Source organism: Peromyscus leucopus, chromosome 13 (genome assembly GCF_004664715.2).
Source record: "Peromyscus leucopus breed LL Stock chromosome 13, UCI_PerLeu_2.1, whole genome shotgun sequence".
NCBI lineage: Eukaryota > Metazoa > Chordata > Mammalia > Rodentia > Cricetidae > Peromyscus > Peromyscus leucopus.
The window spans coordinates 44,352,491-44,367,684 of record NC_051074.1 but is presented as its reverse complement, the minus strand read 5'-3'; the positions used below and the strand labels follow the sequence as shown (position 1 = coordinate 44,367,684).

Below are 15,194 nucleotides of genomic sequence, written 5' to 3'. Positions count from 1 at the left end.
GGAAAAATTAAAAATTGAAAAAGTAAGTAACCCATTTATTCTAATTATTCTTTAAATTTATGTATGATGGGATAGCTGTATTTTCAGAGGGAGGTAGAAGTCAGGTTTTTCTGTACTTTTTTCTTCTGATTATGTGCCAGAGATCATTATCACTTGTCCATGGCAGGGGAGGGATAGTGCACAATGAGGAATTTCTGTTCCTTAAAAACTTCTTGGATAAAGTATGAAAAATTTCAGGCATATAAAGATGTATGCTACCTTCTTACCATGACACCAAAGCTTTGATAGGTCATGGAATAAATATATTGATTGAATTGTCCCTAAGTTTAGAAAATGAATTATTTGCATCTAAATCTTTCTCTCTTTTCAAAATAAGAAGAATTTTCAATATCTTTATGTCTCCATAGACTATTTTACATTTCTTACTCACAACTTTGAAGATCTGGTCCTAAACATAGTAGCATAGTATTTTCATAGCATTTGTTTATGATGACCTGTGACTCAATTAGCTTGGTTTAACTGATTTTCTCATTAATCCAACATATAATCTGTCACTCAGTGTTCTAGTCAGTTCTTATAGCGTCTCTCTATCCTTTTGTTTCAGATAAATGGATATCAGAGTTCATTCTTTGGGAAGAAGTCTCTAACAGGTTGTCTGAATTCTGACTTCATGACAGTACACAGATGCTCTTTGTAAGTTCTTCATCTCATGGGGTCACAAGGCAAATGCTTGTAGTTGCTATGGCTTCCTTTGTGCATGCTCTGTCTTTCTTTCTTTTCTCTACCAGTTTGTTCATTTTCATCAATGTTCCCATTGTGGTGCTCATGAATTAATTTCTCACTATGTAAAAGAAATCATTAAACACCCACTATGCCTCAGTCAGTTACTTTAAACTCATTAACTAACACACGTACATTAACATCTACAACTGCACCAGGTAATAGGAAGCATCATCATCATTTTACAAATGAAGAGCCTGGGTTTTACAAAGTGTAATTAGAAAATAACCCCCAAATATGTAATACTTTGTAGAAGAAGCACATTTTTAAAAACTGGTGATCCTATTTCTTCTATACTTTTGATTTTTCTTGGATTCTGCTTAGAATATTGCTTTCATTCCACATAGAATTCTTCGTTCTCTTTAATAAACAGGAGCATAGGAAAGCATCCCTCAAGTCTTTGGCTTTTGCCTATGGAAGGGAGATCTGTGTACATTTATAGCACACATAATTGGCAAATGCCTCAGGCAAAAAGACAAACATAGCTCATGGCCTGCAGGTTGCTGGAACGGCTTCCTCAGTGCTGACTGCTGGATCATCAGAGTGAGGCACTGCTAGGTGGCTTCTGTGGACAGTCTTCCTCTAAAACAGTCCAGAGAAACTCCTGCTCTTTCCCCCTGGCTCGTGGTGGTAACTGTAGTGTGTGAGGAAGGGTGCTGTTCTTGGCTTCTGATATAAATGCAAGCAAATTTCACACCCTCTTTTCTGTGCATCTACTGAGTTCAGTGTAATTGATTAAGATGGATTGTTAGGGTTCTTTTGGTGTCTGTGTCATACTCAGTGCAGATTTAGATCGCTATACTTCTTAATGTTCCAAGGTTAGAAAACCAGCAAGGGGGTATAATGTAGTTGCATTGAAATAAGAATGGATGGATGGAGTGAGGAGAAGTGGGAGAGAAAAATGCAGAGGGAGAGGGAGAGGGAGCAAGAGGCAGGGACAGAGAGACTCAGAGAAACACAGAGACAAAGACAGAGATAGAGAGAAAAGGACAGAGGGAAAGGGAGATGGAGAGAGAGGAGGAAGAGAGAGAGAGAGAGAAAGAGAAGGAGGGACATTTTATGCTAGAATACTTACCATTCATTTTTATCACTAGCCATAATCATGTATTTATAACAAAATAACTGGAAGAACACCCAATTAGTTATGGTTTCCTTTGGCATGATACAACACCATGACCAAAAGGAACTTCTAGAGAAAGAGGTGTATTTCATCTTAGAGTTCCATTTCACAGTTCATCAGAGGAAATTCAGGGCAGAAACCTGGAGAGAAGAGCTGATGTACATGCTCTGGAAGGTGATGCTCATAGCTTTGCCCTACCTACTTTCTTATAGCACCCAAGACCACCTGCTTAGGGGGTAGGCATACCCACATTAATCATCAGTCAAGAAAATGCATGAGAGCCCTACAGGGCCATGCTGTGGGATGGCCTATATGTCAAATCTGTTGCTCTGATTGGTCAATAAATAAAACACTGATGGCCAGTGACCAGGCAGGAAGTAGGTTGCCAGGCAGGAAGTAGGTGGGACAAGGAGAGAGGAGAATTCTGGGAAGCAGAAGGCTGAGGGAGAGAGACACTGCCAGCTGCTGCCATGACCAGCAGCATGTGAAGACTCCGGTAAGCCACCAGTCACATGGCAAGGTATAGATTTATGGAAATGGATTAATTTAAGCTATAAGAACAGTTAGCAAGAAGCCTGCCACGGCCATACAGTTTGTATGCAATATAAGTCTCTGTGTTTACTTGGTTGGGTCTTAGCGGCTGTGGGACTGGAGGGTGACAAAGATTTGTCCTGACTGTGGGCAAGGCAGGAAAACTCAATCTACAGGGCCAACCTTATGCAGGCATTTTCTCAATTAAGATTTTTCTCTTCCCAAACATTTCTTTAGCTTCTGTCAAGTTGACATAAGGCTAGCCAACACAACCTATTTGCTCTTAAGCACAGTACCCATAGCCAATAATATCATTAAGACCACTATTTATATCTTATAAGAACTATCATATAGGCTACTAGGTGATCTTTCTGCTATGAAATATTCCATATTATGTGCTCTGTGTTCTATATTATAGTTAGAAAAAGAAACAGTAAAAGCATTAAAATTTCCACATCTTATGAACAATTGTCTTCTGAATTTTACTTGTATCCTAGAGCATCATTGATGAGTAATGCCTCTAATCTGCTCTCATAATTTCCAATTATAAAGAACCTGAATTTGGCATTAAGACTTGACGATGAGACAGACATCAGTTCACTTCCTTAGGACCAGTATAGAAAACCTTACAGATTCCCTACCCATATCTCTTTTATATATCTCTCTATTAACTACTTCATTTATACATTGGGAAAGATGGGAGTCAAGGCAAAGGATGACCAGATCTGTTTTTTATTCCAGCCACATTGTAGAATTGGGAATATGACTTGACAGCTTCCACCATGTTTGGACAAGGTAGCAACATTTCTTCTGTCCAGTTCCTCCCAATCTCCCACAACATTTAAAATATATATTCCCTTTTATATATTCAAGAATACATTACTAATGACAAGAACTCCCTCAAGTGTGATCTCCTTTTAGTGCTAAAGTCCAGAGTTTAGTCAAATTTATCCACTGTATCTGACATTGGGTAAATATTTCTAGAATCACATAATCTCAACAGGGAAAAGTATACCCCAGGTAGTATTCTCTTGATAAACATCTCTCATTCAGAGTAGTGAGAAAGTAAGCTGGCATAATAAGGCAATATACATTCCCTGCTCATGTTATATGTGCTTTGAGGATAGGAAAACTTAGAGCTACCAATATAGCAATTTCTGTTGACAAGAAATTCAATTATTACATTGAAGGTTGGTTTACTGATAAAAATCCCTGATAAGAATAGTCCAAGTGTTGCCTTGATTTATAAACTGTGTGTCAGGTTCTCCTACTACACTCATCAGCTGGAGAAAACAAATCCCCAAAACAAACAAGAAACAAACAAGCAATCCAGGGCTCCATCTTTGATGACAGTAGCATCAGTGGAGTGGAGAACATTTTTCACTGAGTTGCATTTTCAGTTGTTATAACTCTCCCTGATCTACAATCCAGCTTCTTTTTAATCCATACAGTGCCAATTTCTCAAAAGCTTATTTTAGGAATATTAAAAATCTCAATCTAAATACCAAATTAGATCCCAAATCATATGGAATAAATCCACGTGGACTTCCACAACTTTCCCTTCAGGCCTTGATATTCCAGTTATCTCTTTCTTTGTTTCTTGAGAGGAATAAATTGCTTTAATATTGCATTTTATAAAGGACATGGAACGCACGGATGTCCCCCAAAGTACTTGCCTTACATGGTATTAAAAAACAATCTTAACTTGGAAAAAAAAAATCTCAATATTTGAGCAACAATAATAAAAATTGCTCTGGGCTGAACTTCTGGGTTTTTGTATCATAGTCCACAGAAAAAAATTTACAGCCAAGTAATAAACCTGGGAAATATGGGCTTATAATGGAAATGTTGACAGATTCTAGCAGGTGCTACTGTAATATCTTGAATCTTATTTAGAACAAGTTTCCAATAATGTTTTTCTAAGGCAGTCTTTGGGGGAATTTAGGTTAAGAAAAAAAAAGAGGGGTTTTCTGTGACTTCCACCTGAATGATTGATGGAAATGTGAGGTATTTGTGACCAGATGCCTCAGGGCACCTGTAAATAAGATCATGGGTACCTGTAACAGGAGAATAAGTGTGCAGAAACTTCTGTCCTCTAAGAATGCACCCAGATATAAGCCTCATTTCACAGGATGAGAGTTCCCAAGCATCGTGGATTATAATAGTGCATTTTCAAGTTTGGTAGCAAAGTGTCCCCTCACCTAGGAATGTTCTACAGAAGTTCTGCCCAGGAAAACAAAAACAAAGGCAGCTGCAATGAAGAAAGTGGTTCTAGAAGTTTCCAAGCCTTTTCACTGATAAGTATAAGCTGTGTTCTTCCTCGTTATCTACGTGACTTTAGTGAAAAATAACTGATGTATGCAAATGTTTATATTTCCAGTTTTACTGATGATGCTGATAAGTAAGTACTATTTCCTGCACCCAAGTCAGAGGATGCTGAGAAAGTCTCTGTGGCAAAATAACACAGCCCCATGCACACTAGTTGTGTGACATTGGACATGGGTTTCTAAAGTCACGGTGTCTTCCTATGCAATGTGCAGAATCAACAAAGGTAAGAGTGATAGTAACAATAACAAGCAACATTATTGACTGACAGACTATATGAAGTACTCTGTTAGGCTATTTGTCATTTTGTGTTGAGAATTATAAGTGGGCACTCTATGGGTGAAATGTCATACATAACTTCAAATATCAGCTAGCTTTATTCAGACATAATTATTCCTGCTTTACAAACCATACTATTTTACATAGACATGAAGGTAACTACTTTCCCTTATTGCTAGTGAAAGCCAGTGTTATTGTAGATCTATTAAAACCAGATTATCACAAGACTAACTGCTTCTTAAAAGCCCTGATCAGTATTGTTCAATGCTGTTTATGCATCAGGGACAAGGAGGACCTCATCCTCAGGACTGGATTGAAATTTTCTCCAAAGAATCTTCAATTGTCCACTTTTGATTTAGAAATTGTTCACATTCAGCATTATTCTTGAACTCTTCTAGTTTATAGCAGAAACAAAGTAGTTGTTCAGCAAAGGTTCTAAATCAACACACTCATCCTTTAAAGACACGGACATCAAAGTAGAATGTAAGTAGCTAGATTCGGCACATATGTTCAGTATAGGAGAGCAGAGGGGCCCCCATAACAAGCATACATGCAATTGAAGTGTCATAGAGTATTGCCTTTCCTTTCAGAAGTTCCCAGAGCAGGAAAATACTGATATCACAGAAGAAACCCCACACATATGTGTTAGATTTTTAGTGGAAATTCTGGGACTCGTGTAGAAAAACTGACTTAAAAATATTCTTTCGCTTAGCATTTAATGAGTTCTTGGAGAATAAGTTCTAATTCACTTTTAGTAGAAACTGTTGGTAAATGTCAAAACATACCCAAAAGGATAAAGAAATATAGGGGAGGGAACATCCTTTTATTTCAAATTCAAAATAATTCTAATTTGAGGACTTAACCCCATCTGGCATTTAAACTACAGAGGAGTTCATCAAAAAATCTTTGGCTCCCACCTTGCAGATTGCAGTTTTCAACAGAGTGGTCCCATTAGTAAACTGTCCTGTGCTAATGTGCTTGCTTGGGGCAATCATCGTCATAGTTCCCGGATCTAGGCCTTGCCAATGCATCGGCACCAGGAGTGGGTGATGTAGTATAGTAATTACACAATTAGCCTTGTCAAGGCATGGAGCATGGGGAATAGCAGGATCGTGAAGCTTGAAATGTGGTGGGCTGATAGATGACTGCCATTAAGCTCATCCTATTTTTTTTTTCCACTTTGGGATGAGCATACACTGAGCTTAGGCAAAGGCTCCTTAGTGAAGGATAAAATCCTTGACCCACAGCCGCGCTTCTTCATGTGCTCATAATCGCTCAGCTCACCCTTCCTTTCTACTACACATATATTCTGCTCATCTCTCACCTTAGCCTGATGAAAAGTAATGAACTGTTGCCAGCAAGCTCTTTGTAATCCATCACATTTAGATGACGGAAAGTGAAATTTTGTATAAACATTGGGCAGCCTCTGACTTCCCACCATGGTGGTTATTGTTCCTAATATCCTATACTCCTTTTAACATCAAGGAGTTTAATTGGATGTTGTGGAATTCTGAGTGCATATAACTAGCCTATATTCAAAATATAAATTCCTCTGGCATATATTAACATTTAAGCTGTACAATATAGCACACAGGGGTGTGTGTGTGTGTGTGTGTGTGTGTGTGTGTGTGTGTGTGTGTGTTTTCATAGGTATGTATATATGCATGCATGCACATACATATCCTAAAAATGAACTTGGTCACATGAGATTGAATGTAATTATTCTAAATTTCCAAGCTTTCACCCAAAAGAAGAAGCCTGGCATTGGTACTTAATTGTTCTCACTATCAGACCATCACTGTTATTACTCCAATTCCCTTCCTTGCCCTTTGGGCATCACTGAACTGGCCTTTTGCAGGCATGGATCTGCTAAACCATATCCTTATGGTCATTAGAGGGAACAGAAAGAATGCAGATGTCCCCACTACACATATGTAAGAGTCCATTTATTACAACTAGATGGACTGCTGCCTTCCTCTTAAGTCACATGATGATACACATCCAGGTTCTTCTTCACAGGCATCATTCTGTAACATTTTTGTGTCAATTGATAGAGGATATCTTATAAAGAAACACAGTCAAATTCCTAATACTACTGTGAAATTTAGAGTCCAGAGTATCCTATGTCATGTAAATACACAAAGCCAAAGTTCTGAAGATAATTTTAAAGGTATTTTTCAAATGCCAATCGTGACAAGACTTGGATGCCATTAAATATGTAATGCATTAATATGCCATTATATATATAATTATATATAAATGTGGGTGGAACATTGGGATATGCCTGAAATCTAAGCAATGAGAGGGCTGAGGCCAGAGAATTGACATAAAGTTAAAGCTAGCCTGAACTATACAATGAGACCATGTCTCCAAACAAATAAAAAAATAAAAATTTAAAAGGTGCCAGAATGACATAAGGTTACAATATAGCTTTGTTTTCTTAGTAGAGTGGTAGTTTTATGAATGTACACATGATCTATCTTCACAAAACTACATCTGCACCAAACAATTCAAGGAAACTAATGAGAACTGAGTAAGCTCTCATCAGTTCAATTTTTCTATTCATAAAAATATTCTATAATTCATCAAGGAACCGACTGAAAAACAAACAGAACTTTATTTTTTGTTACTTCCTGTTAATCTATAATTACTTCAAAATTGAAAAGAAAATATTAATTTAAACTTCACAGGAGAGCTGATTCAGGAGAGACCTAGACAAGGTCAAGTATGCAAAGAAGAGCAGCGATTCGTCTCTAGTCCCTCTATAAGTTTTGGTTTTTAGAAAAGTCACTGTGTTTTATCCTTTGTTTCTCTTATCTGTGGAAAATGCTAGTCTTGTCTCTCCAAATTACTGTAAGCATCTTGGGAAAGCAGCACTGCATACATACATCTGAATGAACATGAATATATTTCACAACTTACCAAGAGAGCAATGCTGTAACACCCATCTAGTTCTTCAACACTGCAAACAAAAGCCCCAGGGGGGCAGTAAACTGAATATGCCAGCCCTGCTACTTTGATTCTGCATTTGAGAAAATCACAGTGTTCCTCAAATCTGCCAAGATACGGGAGCCTCACATAATCATGACTAATAGATGTAATTGTGAACACTTTACACACATGAAGTGTAATTTAATTCATTTGGATAGGATAGGTTTCACTTTTTCAATATATGTAAAAAAAAGAAAAAGAAAAAAGAAAGCACATTAAAACTACTAGCTAAAGCATAGTAACTTCAGAGAAAGGAAGTTTCTGGATGTGTATATAGTGACTAAATGAAAACCTTTGCTGTTTACAGGAAGGAGAAACTTAGAAACTGAATTAGATTCACTCAGCAGGCCCAATAATGCCACAAGCAAAGCAAAGGGGAAGCTTGCCATCCTATAGGCTAGATATGGAAAAGGCCTAAATGACTTCGCTAAGTGAGAGAACTTCATATTTCATGTAAACCTCAGGAAATAATTAAGCCTCCAGTGCAGTTCTGGGACCCGTGCTCCAGAAACTGCCACCATAAACTCTATTTTCATTGGTAGTATTGAGATTCTCTCTCATCCCTTATTGCCCTTCATACATCATCCCCCTTTAATGCAATGAGAATTCGACACATAAATAAAAAGCAAGCGATTGTTTCAGGGAGGGGATAAACATGATTCAAATCCAGCCAGGAGCTTTATCATCAGCTTGGGAGATTGTAATGTTACTAGACAATCTTATACGAAGACTGAGAAAGGATATTGCTCCTGTAGTGGGGAGGCTTTAAAAAGCATTTGAACAACAAAAATGAAGCCATCCGCCTCATTTAAAATTCTATAGATGAAAAAGTTCATTATATATATATATATATATATGTCATACACATTATATCAAAAGGCATATGACCTCATACTTTAGACCTCACATTTAATTCTAATAGTGTAGCAATTATTTCACCTAAGATCCAGGGAGCCCATAGTGTTGCTGAATCTATGCTTGGGTGGGATTGTCTGTCGGTTCATCTAAACAAGATGTGTGGGGTGTGGGTAGCAGTGGATTCTCCATCACTAGTTCCATCACCAAGAAGAATGTAGTCTTAAATGGACTCTGTCACCTGTTTGGGCTCCCAGCACCAAAACAGTCATAGCTCTTAGAGTTGGTCTCTGTGAGAAGCCTAGGTAAGGAGACCTCAGCTTCTATGAAGCATCTCAACATCCTCCATGGTGGCAGACAAAATGGACAATTTCTTGAAGCAATATTTCATAGAGAACATACATATCATAAGAAAATTCCAAATCTCTTCACTAGATGACCTTCTAAGACTGTTTTGTGCACCAATATTACAACAGGTTCTGATGTGCCTAGGGCAAAAACTCATGGGCTCCACTAATCTCCTTTCTGGACATAATTCTTTGATTCTTACTTTTCCTTGCGTTTCCTTTCTTTACTACACCCAGCAAAGTGTTTTAATGACATTTTTAGTTAGCACACTGTGTTTTCTGTTGTGGATGGATAGGGAATTTTCCTTGTTTCTAGTCTGAGTTTAACATCTAGAAAGGATTCTTATACTGTTAGTTCCTGGGGGAAGTCACCACACCCTTCTCCCAGCACTCAGGATATAAACCTCACTTAAGTTCTGTTGTTTGAAAAACTGAATTTAATTTTAAGTAAAATATTACCCTGGGAAAGGGAGAGTTTGGACTCAACTATGTCAATGAGCTGAAGAAGATCACTGGGTGGTACATCCACAAAACAGGCTGGAGTGGGGTGAGTAGGAAAGACTTGGCTTCTTGCTTCACTCTGAACCCACAGAGGTGGACACTGCCCATCGGTGGCATTTGTGTGCACACCCAACCCCAAGTACTCAGTTGCATGTTTCCCATCTCCCAAAAGAGTAAAACAGATCTCACTAATCATGTACTGAGAGTGGTAGCTGGGTGAGAGGAAGAACACGCTACTAGATGTAACAGTAATTATTTCACTACATGTTTATCTCTTAGCATCATGCTAAATGGATTAAGTTTTTAGTTGTCATTCAGACTTCAATGCAATTGGGACAAATATTCTGGGTTTGTGCATACCTATGCAAATGGGTCAAAAATTCTGTTTCAATCATGCATTTATTGGGAGGTATTCATGAGGTCTTTCTTTTACTTTTTTTCTTTTGAGAGAGAGAGAGAGAGAGAGAGAGAGAGAGAGAGAGAGAGAGAGAGAGAGAGAGAGAGAGAGAGAGAGAGAGAGAGAGAGAGAGAGAGAGAGAGAGAGAGAGAGAAGGAAGAGTCTGAATCTATAAAGACGTGGTAAAGAAATGCTCTATTTTTCTGAGGCTTGTAAGAGAAAGGACACAAAGTCATTTGGGAAGTTTCACTCCCCTTCCCCCTACACAATGGCCTGAATGAGAGATCCCCAGTAGTCTTGGGCATTTTATTATTTAGTACTTGGTGGAACTGTTTGGGGAGGCTTAACAGGTGTGGTATTGTTGGAGGAAGTATTTTACTGGAGGTGGGATTTCAGAGGTTTAAGGACTCATGCCAGTCCTACTTTGTGCTCTCTGCTTCCTGCTTGCAGCCCAAGATCTGATCCTCTCTATTTCTCCTGCTGTCATGTCTGTCTCCCACTGCCACTATTCCCTTTTGGTAGCGACTCTTCACTCTGTGCAACCGTACATCCAAATAAACACTTCCTTCTGAAAGTTGCCTTGCTCAACTTACTGATACACCTTCCTTCTCTCCCTCCATTCCTCTCCCCTCTCCTCCCCTCCCTTCTCCTCTCCCTTTCCCTCCCCTCTCCTCTTCCCTGTTCTCCCTTCTCTTCCACTCCCCTCTTTTCTTCTCCTTGTCTTCTTTCTCTCCCTCCCTCACGAGTCCCTTAGGTAACTGTGAATTTTCTAGGACCATGTCACATGTGGGGGGAGTGATGGCTGTCTGTGAACTGAGCAAGCGTGTCATAATGAGAGTGAAGGGAAAAGGGAGAAATGGTTGCTGAAGGATTCATGAATGACTTTGGATCCATACCCAGATTTTTATTTTATGTGGATAATGTTTCTACTACATTGGGCTGCATTCCTGTAGGGGTCATTACTAAGTTAGTTTTGATGATGTTACATTTTAAATAGCATTGTTTTACTTTATGTTATAGTAACACATATTAAGCAGGAAAACTCTCTTAGCATGAATATCTGATATATCACATTTTTAGCCACCATAATAGCATTAAAATTTTGTCCATTCGACTATAGAGGAAACAGATTAAAGCCATGTAGAGTTTGTCTAAGTTATTGGAGATGATGGGGGCAGTAAATTAGAGAGAATAAAAGGTACTTCCTTCTAAATTCTGTCATAATAACTACTGGGAGGTGTTATCTTTAATTTCTCAATGCTTAAAACAACAGTTTTTTGTTTTCTGTTGTGTCAACCTTCCTTGGTGGACTAGAAGAAATGTTCAATCATATTTCCGTATGATAGCAAACTGTATATGTTAATATAACTGAGCTAGGAAGTGCTCAGACATTTGGTTAAAAATGATTTCCATTGTGTCTATTAGCAATTCTGGATGAGATTAACATTTGATTGGGTAGACTGAGGAAAGCGCTTTGACTGATCTAATTTAAGGGGGAAACGGTGGGTCTAGTCAGTTACAGATGTGAATAAAATAAAAAGACTGACTTCTGAGAAGGGACAATCTCCTTTTGCGTGATTGCCTTTGAACTAAAGAATTGGTTCTCTCCTGCACCCAGACTTGGATTTAACCCAAAACATTGACTTTCTTGTGATTTTGATCTTACAGGGTTTGGGTTGGAATGCATGTCCACAATGGGTCTCAGATGTTTTAACTAGGACTAAAGCTGTAGAATTGGCTCTCCTGCATTTCCAGGGTTCTCATCATTCCATAATATCACAAATAGATTATTTCTAATAAAGCTTTCAGTATCAATATCTCACCTATTATTTCTGTTTCTAGGGGAAACCCTGAAAAATATACTTAATGTGTAGTTTTTAATTAATAAAATCATGAATCACTCCTGACTAGACAAACACTGCAGATAATTATCCACTAAGAGTCAACTCAAAAATCCCTAATTAAGCAATATGAATCTGAGAAATATACAGAGACCAAAAATCACTGCAGTGTAAAAACATATTGAGCAGTGAGTATCTGTGACATAATTGAAGGCATGCATATTTTGAAAATCAGTTTTCAACGTCAGTCTAGTTTGTAATGATTCTGAAGCATCCCTGGAGGTATGCACCCTGACCTAAGTTCTCCTGCTGAATGACAATCATACTTTTGATTTTCTTAAAAGATTTGACACTTCACTTGAATATATGTATTCTAATTTAAATAATGTCAGTAAAATAATAAATAATAAGCTGTCATTCTTTTTATGCACAAATGACTATAACATAAATTTTCATTTCAACATTTAATAGTGGATTTTCACTGTCATGATATAGAGCTTAGTTGTAACACCAATAATATGAATTGCGATTTAACTTTTAGTCTTTTATTCTGCCTTTATAAAATGTAAGTTTCTCTGTCACAACACAATGAAAGAACTCACTCATTCAACTGACATTCATAAACTTCTAAATAACCTTAGTTGTCATTTAATATATTAAGTGGATCAGCAAGGCACAATTTTCTGATTTGGTAGTTTATATACAATGAATGTGGTCTTATATGCACATAGTATCTGGTCTTAAATAGAAAGATCTCAGAAATGTGAAACACCAGTGTGTGCATTTAACTTGTCTCAGACCTCATTTTCATTCATACAAAAGCAAATTGTTGGATCAATTAGAAATTACATTCTCCTGTCACTCTATGTAGTTATTGTTGGAGAAAAATGGAAAAGAGTATAGAATTAAAATAAAGAAAGTCTTTGCTACATTATACATTTAATCCTTAGGAAGACAACATCTATGTACAGAGAAGGAATGGATTCTTTCACCCAGAACTCTACTTTCCTTCCAATTATTTATTTATTTATTTATTTGTTTGTTTGTTTGTTTGTTTGTTTGTTTTGTTCATTTTTTTTTTGAGACAGGGTTTCTCTGGGTAGCTTTGGAGACTTTCCTGGAACTCACTCTGTAGACTAGGCTGGCCTCAAACTCACAGATTTCTGCCTGCCTCTGCCTTTGCCTCTGCCTCTGCCTCCCGAATGCTGGAATTAAAGGTATGTGCCACCACTGCCCAGCTCCAGTCAATTTTTAAGTCAAGAGAGGTATATCTTCTTCCTGTTTTCCCTCCCACCAACTCACTCCACAAACAAAAACAAAGAAAAGCTCAACTACCAGTCTTTATGGAACATAGAAAATCAGATTCCATTAGCTTAATTTAGGAACATGATATGGACACAAAAAGTAATGAGATAAACAAAGAATGGTGAATAAAACAAAAATCAATTTTGTAATTACTAAACTTGTCTAAAAATCATGCAGACTTCTTACATATGCAAGTTTTCCCAGAAGACATACCTGCCAGAATCAATTATCAGAAAAAAATATTATTGAAATCATCTGTCATCAAAAGCAGAATCTAAAGCACCTGGGTTACATTTTGGCTTGTTTTATGTCAATTTAACACTTGGAGAGAGTCATTTGGGAAGAGGGAACCTCAACTGAGAAAACGTCCTTAGCAGACTGGCTAGTGGAATAGCCTGTGTGATATTTTCTTGATTGGTGGTTGATTGGGGAGGGGGTGCAAAGACCACTGCGGGTGGTGTCACCCATGGATAGGTGGTCCTGGGTTGTATAAGAAAGCAAAGTGAACAATCCAGGAGGAGCAACTGAAAAAGTAGACTCATCCATGGCCTCTGCTCCACTTGCCTGCCTCTAGGTTCTGGCCTTTGCATCCCTCAGTGAAGGATGAATAAGCTATGTTGTGAAATAAACCCTTTCTTCCCAAAATTGCTTTTAGTCATGGTGTTTTACACAGCAATGGAAACCATACCTACAACAGTTAAACATATCATGAGTTAATCTTAATTATTAAAGGAATCAAATGTCTTTTTTTTCAATTGCTTTTCTGAAGAATTTACAATCTAAGAATCACCTTGAAAGATGCTAATTTAGTTTGACTATGAAATGCCCCTTACAGGCTTGTGTGCTGAATACTTGGTCTTCAGCTGGTGGTACTATGTTGAAAGTTGTTGAAACCTAAGGAGGTGGGATCCACCCAAGAGGAAGTAGATCATTCAGTGCAATTTTTTAAAGGTTCTACCTGGTCCCCAGTGCCTTTCTAGCTCTCTGCTTCTGGTCCATCATGAGGTGAACAGCCTCCTCTAACATATGTTCCTACCACCACTCATGCTCTGATTTATAACTGGCGCAGAATCAGTGGAGCCAAGGACTGCATAATCTCAGAAATTGCTGATCAAAATATGCCTTTCCTGTTTTAAAGTTGTTTTCTCAAGCATTTTGGTTGCATCTATGCAAAAGTGACTGATAGATACCAGGGACAACTGGCAATATATATGTATACACACACACACACACACACACACACACACACACACACACACACACATCACACACATACATACACAATTGTGAGGAGTGGTGGCTCACTTCTTTTAAAAATTTAATCAGTTTTTATGTGTCCATAAAAATCAGTTTTTATTTTGCCTGCATGCATGTTTGTTCAACATGTGCATGCAGTACATGCACAGGCCAGAAGAGGGTATCAGATCTCCTAGGACTGGAGTTACAAGCACCAGCAGCCATGTGAATGTTGGCAATGGAACCCAGGTCCTTGGAAGAGCAGCCAGGGCTCTTAACTCTTGAGCAGTCTCTCCAGCCCCTCCACTGACAGACACTCTTACAATTTCCCTTCCACTAACGCCAATGGTTTATAACCTAACATGAAAGAGCAGGGAAATGTCTGCTGATAAAATTACAAACTCATAGAGCACCAGGAATAAAACCCCACAATCATGTAGCAGAAGCCCTAGCAGCTCTGAGGATGGTCTCAGGATTATGAAAAATCTTGGCCTATACTCAAGAGTGGGCTTCCCAGATACAGCGACAGCAGCAACAATGTTTAAAGCTGTGAAGTGCCAGGTGAGATGGCTCGTTGCATGGAGGTGCTTACCACTAAACCTATCATTTGGTTTATATAGAACATCATGCCTATAGTTCTATAGATTATGTTTATAAAACCAAAATAAGACAGAACAATCACGACA

The 15,194-nt window shown here is 38.1% G+C and overlaps 1 protein-coding gene across 4 annotated transcripts in view; it reads right to left on the bottom strand.

Moving 5' to 3' along the window:
- Positions 1-15,194, bottom strand: part of Erbb4 (erb-b2 receptor tyrosine kinase 4) — a 1,086,504-nt gene that overhangs the window by 166,754 nt on the left and 904,556 nt on the right. The window lies entirely within an intron of this gene.